This window comes from Trachemys scripta, chromosome 2 (genome assembly GCF_013100865.1).
Source record: "Trachemys scripta elegans isolate TJP31775 chromosome 2, CAS_Tse_1.0, whole genome shotgun sequence".
Taxonomy (NCBI): Eukaryota; Metazoa; Chordata; order Testudines; family Emydidae; genus Trachemys; species Trachemys scripta.
The window spans coordinates 61,520,843-61,532,095 of NC_048299.1; the positions used below are offsets into that span (position 1 = coordinate 61,520,843).

The 11,253-nt window shown below is 40.6% G+C and overlaps 1 pseudogene; it reads left to right on the forward strand.

Moving 5' to 3' along the window:
* The first annotated feature begins 525 nt into the window (after nucleotides 1-525).
* On the forward strand, nucleotides 526-639 carry LOC117873955 (annotated as a pseudogene).
* The last annotated feature ends 10,614 nt before the right edge of the window (nucleotides 640-11,253 follow it).

The window sequence follows — 11,253 nt, forward strand, 5'->3', positions numbered from 1 at the left end:
ATAGATTTCCATCTCATGTAGTTATCTTCTAATGAACAGGCACACTGAATCTATAGTGTCCCTTCATTAGCTTCACATCTTCATGTCTCACCACTAAACAGTCATTTTAAGTCTATTTTTATAAAGTTTAAAATTCTTTATTTAGGAAAAAATAAATGTCTTCTTTTTTATCTCATTTAGGTTTGGTAAGTCCCCTAGCTGCTTAGACTTCTTGGGTGCTAGGAGAAGGCCTTCGACTGCATTTACTAGTAGTATTGTAGTTGCAATGTAGTAGTTGACTGTAGTAACTTAAATGTAGTGACTTGTCTGAGGCTAGACTTCCACCATTGTCTCGTTGTTCTGGGTTGCTGAAGTCTGATAATATCCTAATGCTCTTTGGAAGTCAAAAGGCCTGTGTTTGAAGCACTCTGCAGTTGCTCCCTGATGCTTAGAGGGTGACAAACCCTTTGCTCCTGACAGTCTACTCTCAAATAGCAAGGAAATCCTAGTATGATCATTTATAGCTTTCTATAAACTGGAATATAAATGCTTACTTCAGAAGCACATATGCTAAAACTGGAACAACACAGAGAAGATTATCATGACCCTTGCACAAGGATGACATAAATTTGTGAAGCAGTTTAAAGACAAAATATTATTACAGTACTGGATGTTATAATATTGCAGTTATACTTGGAAATGGTTTTGGGTTCTTTTGTCTAAGAAAAAAGAAGAGAGTAATTGCAATAATAAAAAGGAATGTTAGGCAATACCGCCATCGAAACAGAAAAAAAATTAATTAAAAAAAATGCTGTTTCGTCTTTGCTGTCTGCCATTGAATGTTGGCTGTATATGAGGCCTCTCATGAGTCAAAAGGCAGCAGCAGAGACATGTTACTGCTGCAAAGTCATTATATAAATAAAACATATTTATGCAGTTTGTGTCATGGGAATCCTATTTTAATTTATACTGCTGAATTAGTTTTCTCTTGGCACTGTATAGCATAGCTTCAGGGTGCAATGGAAGAACAAAATACTAAGTTGGACAAGCACTGTATCCCCCAACAGTTCCAGATGCCTCAAAACAATAGATCAAAACTATTTAGCTGAAGTTTTTGAGAGACTGTGCATCTTCAGAAAAATTACATTTCAGATAAACAGGAGATCAAACCCTGCAATGCATTGATTTGGGGGGAAATGACCAGTTACCTGTGGTCCAGAACAAAGAAGTCTGGCTACTTGGTTTTGATTAGTTTAGAGTAAATTTGGAGCTGAACATTACATTACATTATTGTTATAAAATTGAAATGATGAAATATAAGCTTTTTCAATGGTGTCAAAAACTTGCCAACTTATAAATATCAACTATCCTACTTTATCCTTATTGCAAGCAATATTTGGAATACTTTAAAAATTAAGCAAAATTAATTTGGTTATCTACGGAATTATCTAAAACAGCTGTTAAGTTTTTAACAGTATTCACTGAAATGAACTAGTGATAAAAAATGTTTGCAGTTACCTACAATAAAAGGTAAATTTGCTTTTTATAATTATTTATAAGTTCATAGTATATTTTTCTTTCAGTTTAATAGCCTGGTAGCATTTTAACACAAAAGTCTAGTACATAGCAATCTGAAATTTCTGCTAGTTCTAATCGATTTTTTTTTTCTCATCTCATCCAAAGGGGACCATATGGCATGTCCTGACATAACTGACCTAACAGAGGATAAAACACGTTTAGTGCAAATTTACCCCAAATTTAGTCAGACATAAGACATCTATAACTGATTTTTTTCATAAGAAAAATCTTAAAGTAGAAAAGCATTTTCCCCTATCTTAAGTAGACTGAGAAAGGCCTGCTGATGCTATCCATCGTATGGTATCTGTAATTCAAATTCTTTACTCGCTCTACTTCAAACTATTTTTTTCTTTAGCCAACAAAGCCAGCCAAATCTAAACAAATGTTGCACTTTTCTTAGACAACAATGAACTTTTATCAAGTTCTAGAATCTGTATGAATCATCAGAAGATTATTCTTAGTTGCTAAGTATACATTTCCTATTTAGAGTTGTTTTCCCCCTTTTCCTGCAAATTGCTTCAAACTGTTCAGGGAAGAGTTAAAAAATATAATCCAGGGGAAGCAAGAGATAGTGTGCACACAAAGACCATATATGGAAGTGGTATTCATGTGACAAATGTCCATTATGCATCTTTGACTACTTCACTTGTGCTTTGCCCATTAATCCATCTCCCCAGGACATATTCTAACATTGCAACTACTGAGCAGCTTCAGACAAGCACTATTGTTTTTAAAAAATCAACCTGCTGAAGAAATGTTTCCTCTTTCTCCCTTGAAATTTGCAATTTCTACCTCATATTTACACCTTCTTGAACCCCATGATTAGCAAAATTCAGCTCTGGACCATTAACAGGTGGGATTATCAGGGCCGTAGATGATCTATTCTCTGAGTCCCAAGATCTATAGACAGTTATGGGAATCAGAGCACACGTTAGAGCACTCCTAAGGTTGATCTAACTTACACCAGTGGATTGGGCTGGCCTCTGCAAGGACCCAGAACACAGGAAGCACAAAGATGGCTTAGTGCAATCTTAGATTTTCCCTTTTCCACCAGCTCCTTCCTGGCCCAAGTGCAGAAATGTAGTAACTGAAAAAATCAGACCTAGTCTCTATATCTACCAGTTACATAGAGAACTCTGTATTTTAAAGCCTGCAATTCCAGCACAGTCTCTCCTCTGTTTAGCCTGAGAAATTCCCAGTTAGAAAATTCTGCATTGAGCCAAAAATATCAATTACATGGAGAATTCTGCATTGAGCCATAGATTCCAGTAGAAATACCACTCTGTTTAGCAAGTGAATAGTATATATAATCAGAGAATCTCCTAGTTACATAGGAAATCCTGTATTAACTAGGAATACCAACAGTTACACAGGGAATCCTCTCTTTAACAAAAATTCCTGAAATAGACTAGGGGAAAGAGGGAGATGTGGAAGAAATCAGATGACAACATAAGGCACTAGAGGTGGTTTACAGTCCATAAGAAAAAGGAAGTCACAGGGCTTGACAATCCCTATAATCTTTGTGCACATTGGTTGTAATATTCCTGGAGGATGAAATGCTGAGAAATTCACAAGCCAGTGTTCAATATAAGTTCAGTTCCCAAACAAAAGACAAACTCAGCTTAATAAACAGAGCAAATGATCCTTAGGATGTGGTGAGAATCTACAAGGCAAAGAGAGTGTCAGAGAACATCTCAAATCAGTTGCAATCACCACCAACTGGGGTTTGTCAAGTAAACATGTATATTTTGTGACAGCTTAAATTGGAGATACAGAGAGCATGCCACTTGTCATCAGACTGATCCAGAGAACTGAATACTGGCACCACAGTACTGAAAGATAGTAACAGAAAGTCATATATTCAACTGATGAAAATTGACATAGCTCTCCAACATAGGCCTAAGGTCTATAAATCTGTGATTAGATCTTCCTCTGTGTTGAGCAGAGTGTTGACATTACAAAAATCAGCCTTTAGTTTCTTTAACAGTGGCTTCTCTTTTTGTGCCATACAAGGGTCTCTCGGACTCACCAATATAGAATAATGAATATACTGCAGTGCTAGAAATAGAATTTATATAATTTAGAGGTGAAAGATCCTGCACATAACTGAAGCTGAGTCATTGAACCACCAAGAAGATGGCATATACAAAGTACAGAATGAACAGAAAGCTATAATGTTTGAACTAAAACTCTCATGCCTATGATCTTATATTAAGAAAAAAAATTAAAAGGCAAAATATAATTCAGTATGAGGGAGCATGCTAAGCAGAGATCTGAGTGAAATGGGAGAGAACAGATGAAACAAAATAAAGAGTTAATACCATTGACAAAAACTGTCATTGTTTTTTACCTCCCTAAACAAAATATGCCACGCCATGTCATAGGAAAAAGGTACTACAATTTAACATATGCCTGCTCTGCTCATAATACTCAAATGTGCGCTGGTACCTTTAACATTTATCATATTGTTAATTCAAATAATTATAACTAATTTATAGCCTTCTGCAAGATTTATCCTGTTCCTCATCTTCATGACCATATATACCTAAACAAGGGCTGGAACCTTTGAGGTACTGAGCTACTCACACCTCCCACTGAAGTCAGTGGTACTTGAGGGTACACAGCACCTTGCAGCATCCAATCTGTAAGCTTAAGGATTTCCCACTTTGCACTCAACAAGCACTACACTCTTGAAGACTCAAAAAGGCACCTGTCCCATGGCCAGATTTATTAAAAACAACAACAAAACCAAAACACCACACACACCTCTCTTAGCCCGTGCATCCCTGATGTAGTCTTTGGAGACAAAATCCAAATAATTCACTATTCAGAACATCTCCTTCCATGATTTGATCATCGTATGTGAAACATGAGTAGGTAAAAATAAATCTACACTGGCTATAAGGATCAATTAATGCATCTACACTGGCTTAACTCATGATCTATAGAAACAGAAAGGTGGTAAAATGCTGGTGATAGTTTATGTGGTATGAAGAGGTAGCAGAATATACTTTTCCTGTTAGAAAGCTCCAACACACTTGTGAGTAAAAATATCCAAAAAACCCTTGCATCTTCACTCTATTTACTTCTGCACCTTGCAAATTCCCCCTACTTCAACCAAGAATACTTACTCACTATCCAATCACAAATTACCAATTTCCAGCCACAGAGGTCCTATGGATCTAAGGAAACATGGGCAGAGAAGTGGACTTCATTCTTTCAGAAAAAAGGAAAACATTACTAGAGAGTCCTGGGACTGACATGGTTACAGCTACACTGCAGAAACATTAATAGTCATTTTATATTCTAAATCTGTCTAAAATTAATCTTGTAATTTTTAAAAAAAAACTCAATATAAAATGGGAACAGCTGGTCATAAGTGTTGCTGTAGATCCATCGATACCAAGCCTGATGCTTTAAATTACCTTTTCCCTTGTGTTATTTATAATCTCCTATATATAAACAACTAGACTTAAGTCAGCCCCCTCTCCCCACCCCCTCATGAGTACTGAAGGGAGAGATCCTGCAAGGATCTTTTCACACACGCTCCACTGTGCCCAGGGGTCAAACATGATGGTTGTCCTTATGGTGCTCCTCAGAATTTCTGGCTCTTTGTTCTGTGCTTACTTCATATCAGTGCTCAGTCATCAGTTTATTCTCCACACAATTCCATCCTCCAGCATAAAATATGCACACCTAACTTCTGTGCTGGAAAAAAAGACTTGAGAAGCTTAAAAAACAAAAAGGTCTCACATTTTTATATACTTGCTAAAATGATCACTAGTTTATAGTCACGGTGAGCATATCTGGTTTACCTCCTTTATTTTTTAATATTTCCCTTTTATGTTTTTAGGCATACAGATGCTTGAATATCTCTATGACTACTATTAGAAATTTATTACATACATAACATATGTGCAACTAGACCTTGAGATGATACATAAGAAATGGAGCCAAAAACATCAGCGTGTCTCACTCAGTTTGTTTTTCACATGCTTATGTTACATACACCTGTTGTACACCGGAAATATACTTATATTGTATATATTATATTATATATTATACATACTTAGCTGTAGTTTAACAGATTCTAAGTTCATATTTTTTGCTTTGAAAAGAAAAGTTCCAAATACACACAAACAGTTGCCTCACAAACTTAGTTAAAAATAACCCTTTAGGGCCCCCAACATAGAAAATGACAATGCCAGAAAGAGAAAAAGACAGATAAAAACCCACAGTGCTCAACAGCTATATCCTGCTGCTTCCTCATAGGGTTGAGGAAGCAACTGTGTGGAACCAGCAGGACCTGACTGTCAAACACTTTTTTTTTTTAAATCTGCACGTTCCTTTTGGCATTAGAGCCCTAGTTTTAATATTTTGAATTAAAAAGGGATGAGTGTAAATAGGTTGTGCAAGGTGACTGTGTATGTGCATTTAGGAGAAGACCCTCACTGGTGAAAATTGTCCTAACACCATCAAATTCAACAGAGCTACGACACTTTACACCAGCTGAGAATTTTCCCCTTGGACATTTTTCTCTTCCATGTATTGGTTGTTAGGCTTTGTGATGAGGTGGATACCATAAGGGTGTAGGATCAACTCTGGGTCCAGGAAGCCCGTTCCTGTAAGGCTGGAGGGCGTGCTGGGAGGAGGACTTAAAGAGAGTCTCTTCAACACAGCAGGGTGGCGGTGGAGTGTGAAGAGAGGCAGACCTGTGCGGGACTACACCAGGAGGGCATTCTCAGGGTGAGGTCTGCTGCCTGGAGCCAGAACTCCCAAGCCTGCTGAGACCTGTGGACCAGATTGCCAGGGACAACCACAAGCCACAATGCACCCGAAGGGGTGGGGTAGAGCGGTACAAAGAGACCCAGGGGAGAGTATTAGCCAGACCGCAGGAAGCAGATGCCTGCTTTATGGTGCTCGTGAGGGTTGGGAGCCAATAGAGTGGGAGGGCCTGGATTCCCTTACCCCATATCTGCTAGGCGGGACTGCCCCCACAGACTCTTACCTCTAAATGGGTAGGCTCATCCCACTTACAGGCTTGAAAAATCTGCATCAGTTTGGATGATCCATGAAGCACTGGTTTTTAGGTAAAGACTTCTTCTGTGTGAAGCCTTATACATTTAATCTGATTAATGCCAAACTTCACATGGTTTTTGTGTTCACTTTTAATTAAACCCATGTGGGGAAAAAATCAGTGTTATTTTAAAAAGAAAGGCATGTGCGAAAAAAACAGGAATAGTTTTTTCACCTAATATTTTTGTTATAGAAAAGACATATGAATTAAAAAAAAGAAGAAAAGCACAGGGATGCTTGAACAATTTTTATAGTGGCTGTACCGAAAGCAGAAATCATGTATTTGGTTGTTATTACTACTTCAAGCCAGGGGATGCTGCTGTACCCCAGCACCTCTAGTTCCAGCACTCTTGGCAAAGCAGGCAAACTATGAAACACATGGGTCTTGTAAACTTGGGTATGTTGAAAACAACCTTTAAAAATTCTTTGGTAGGCTTCACAAACTCCAGGTGGTGCTCTACCATCTCTCTAGGTCCTGCAATAATTGCGATGTAGTGACTTGCCTCTGACTCCTAACCCTGCTGTTATACTAGTAACACTGAGAAAAAGGTATTTTTTAAACTTTTGAACTACATTTTAAAATAATGATGCTTTATGATTCTTAAAGCAGGATGGAGGAGTTCTTTTTTTTGGGGGGGGGTGGTGTTAATTAACAGTGTGACATCATGTGGACAATGTGGACAAATTTTGGAATGTGGAAAAGCAGCATCACTTGCCCCATAACCTCAGCCGCGCTGAACACAACGCCATCAATAGCCTCAGGAACAACTCTGACATCATAATCAAAAAGGCTGACAAAGGAGGTGCTGTTGTCATCATGAATAGGTTGGAATATGAACAAGAGGCCATGAGGCAGCTCTCTAACACCACATTCTACAGGCCATTATCCTCTTATCCCACTGAGGATTACCAAAAGAAACTACACCATCAGCTCAAGAAACTCCCTGAAAGAGCACAGGAACAGATCTGTACAGATACATGCCTAGAACCCCGACCAGGGGTATTCTATTTGCTACCCATAAACCTGGAAATCCTGGACGCCCCATCATCTCAGGCATTGGCACCTTAACGGCAGGACTGTCTGGCTATGTGGACTCTCTCCTCAGGCCCTATGCTACCAGCACTCCCAGTTATCTTGGAGACACCACTGACTTCCTGAGGAAACTACAATCCATCGGTGATCTTCCAGAAAACACCATCCTGGCCACTATGGATGTAGAAGCCCTCTACACCAACATTCCACACAAAGATGGACTACAAGCCGTCAGGAACAGTATCCCCGATAATGTCATGGCAAACCTGGTGGCTGAACTTTGTAACTTTGTCCTCACCCACAACTATTTCACATTTGTGGACAATATATACCTTCAAGTCAGTGGCACTGCTATGGGTACCCGCATGGCCGCACAGTATGCCAACATTTTTATGGCTGACTTAGAACAACGCTTCCTTAGCTCTCGTCCCCTAATGCTCCTACTCTACTTGCGCTACATTGATGACATCTTCATAATCTGGACCCATGGAAAAGAAGCCCTTGAGGAATTCCACCATGACTTCAACAGTTTCCATCTCACCATCAACCTCAGCCTAGACCAATCCACACAAGCGGTCCATTTCCTTGACACTACTGTGCTAATAAGCGATGGTCACATAAACACCACCCTATACCGGAAACCTACTGACCTCTATACTTACCTACATGCCTCCAGCTTCCATCCAGGACATACCACACAATCCATTGTCTACAGTCAAACTCTAAGATACAACCGCATTTGCTCCAATCCCTCAGACAGAGACAAACATCTACAAGATCTCTATCAAGCATTCTTAAAACTACAATACCCACCTGCTGAAGTGAAAAAACAGATTGACAGAGCCAGAAGAGTACCCAGAAGTCACCTACTACAAGACAGGCCCAACAAAGAAAACAACAGAACGCCACTAGCTGTTTCCTTCAGCCCCGAACTAAAACCTCTCCAGCGCATCATCAAAGATCTACAACCTATCCTGAAAGATGATTCCTCATTCTCACAGATCTTGGGGGAGAGACCTGTCCTCGCTTACAGACAGCCCCCCAACCTGAAGCAAATACTCACCAGCAACCACATACCATAGAACAAAAACACTAACCCAGGAACCTATCCTTGCAACAAAGCCCGATGCCAACTCTGTCCACATATCTATTCAAGTGACACCATCATAGGACCTAATCACATCAGCCATACCATCAGGGGCTCATTCGCCTGCACATCTACCAATGTGATGTATGCCATCATGTGCCAGCAATGCCTCTCTGCCATGTACATTGGCCAAACCGGAGAGTCTCTACACAAAAGAATAAATGGACACAAATCTGACATCAGGAATCATAACATTCAAAAACCAGAAGGAGAACACTTCAACCTCTCTGGCCATTCAATAACAGATTTAAAGATGGCAATTTTGCAACGGAAAAACTTCAAAAACAGACTCCAATGAGAAACTGCTGAACTTGAATTGATATGCAAACTAGATACTATCAACTTAGGCTTAAATAGAGACTGGGAATGGCTGAGCCATTACACACATTGAATCTATTTCCCCCATGTTAAGTATCCTCACAGTTTCTTGTCAAACTGTCTTAAATGGGCTATCTTGATTATCACTACAAAAGTTTTTTTTTTCTCCTGCTGACAACAGTTCATCTTAATTAATTAGCCTCTGAGAGTTGATTGGGCAACTCCCACCTTTTCATGTTCTCTGTATGTACATATATCTCCTATATGTTCCATTCTATGCGTCCGATGAAGTGGGCTGTATCCCACGAAAGCTTATGCTCAAATAAATGTGTTAGTCTCTAAGGTGCCACAAGTACTCCTGTTCTTTTAATGTGACGTCAGGCTCCCAAATAATGTCACATTGCAACAAGATAATTGCCATCAGCAAGTAAAGAAATTCCAATTGTAAATACAATTTTTGTTTGTTTGTGCTGTAGTGTTTGTAGTCTTTTCATAGTGAAGACTGATTCCTATCTTTGGAACTTTCAGTAAGCTGAGCTGAGCAAACTGGGCAGTCAGCTTAATTTCTGAATGTTTAGGTCCTGCTTTCTGTTATGACCTCTGTGCAGACAGACCCCTGAGCCCACAAAGAGCTAGCCTTGCTGAAGTCAAAAGGAACTCCACACACGCACAGGCCCATGCCACTGAGGCCTTTATCTTTTCTGACAAAACTGCTTGTTTTTTATCTCTGCAGACACCTGAAGTGGTGAAACTCACAAGACAGGCATTTATTTTAGAAACTGGGATAACTCACTTTGGTTTTTGCCAAAAGACGTTATAGGAACCAAGCTTTATCACTAGGGCCGGCTCCAGGCACCAGCTTAACAAGCAGCCGCTTGAGGGGCGGCACCTGCGGCAATTCGGGGGCGGCAGGTCCCTCACTCCCTCTAGGAGCGAAGGACCTGCCGCTGAACTGCCGCCGCCGATCGTGGCTTTTTTTTTTTTTTTTTTTTTTGCGCTTGGGGCGGCAGAAATGCTGGAGCCGGCCCTGTTTATCACCCAAATTTTGTTGTGTTTTATAATTTGTTCAAAAGATACTTAAGAACTACATAGGCCAGATTCTCACCTCTGCTATGTGCGGATGGTACAAAATAGCCATGACGTTGGCTTAATCTAACTCTTGACAATTCCTTCTGGCTAGAGGGTCATCCAGTAGCACTGAGCCACCATAGTGGTTCCTACCTACCCCTTGTACCAAGAGCTAGAAGAAGGCTAGCATCTGAGGGAAAAAGGGCATAACTAGAATGTCCCAGTGCTCTGCTGAACCCCAGTTAGCCCCTTGAGATCCACAGGCAGCTTGTGTAGATTAAAGTACTCCTCAGGCTGCTTTAATTGTGCCAGGAATACAGATCAGTGTAGATCAGTGACCAGAATAGAACCCAGGACTGCAAAGGAAGCTTAAAGTCACCTTGGTGCCCAGTGACAAGCAGAGTTTGACCAGACCAGAGAAACTAACCTTATATTTTACTCTCCATTGCAGAAACATTTGACATTAATTTTTTTATATAGTGTCTTCATTAGAGTGGCCATCTGTCCTTGAAAACTGGGAATGATAGTTTCCGGCCTGTCCCAGCATCCTGGTACATTTCACAAAATAGTGTTGTGTCCCAGCAGGCTATCGATTTTAGGATTTAGTGTTGGGGTCCACCACCTTAGGTGGTTTGTCCACCTAAAGGAACAGTCAGCCTGCTGAGTCAGCAAAAGGGACAATAGGCTGAATGTGTCTGTGCTTCACAGGCCACCAGCTGACATCATGCCCACCCTCTGACAAACTCAGGTTAACTCCTCTAATTCTTGAGTCCTCAAGCCAGACCTCCTCCTGCACATAGGATATGTCTACACTGGTGCTGGAGGTATAATTTCCAGCTTCAGTAGAAATACCCACCCTAACTTTGATTGAGCTAGGGCTCTAAAAACAGAAGTGTAGCCGCAGCGGCATGAGCAGCGGGAGGGGCTCTGCCCCCCCACCCCAGGGGCCGCAGGGACATGGTGCCGGCTGCTTCCAGCAGCAGTGCGGGGCCCGCGGTGCCATGGGGGTGGCAATCCCGTGGGCTGGATCCAAAGCCCTGACGGGCCAGATTCA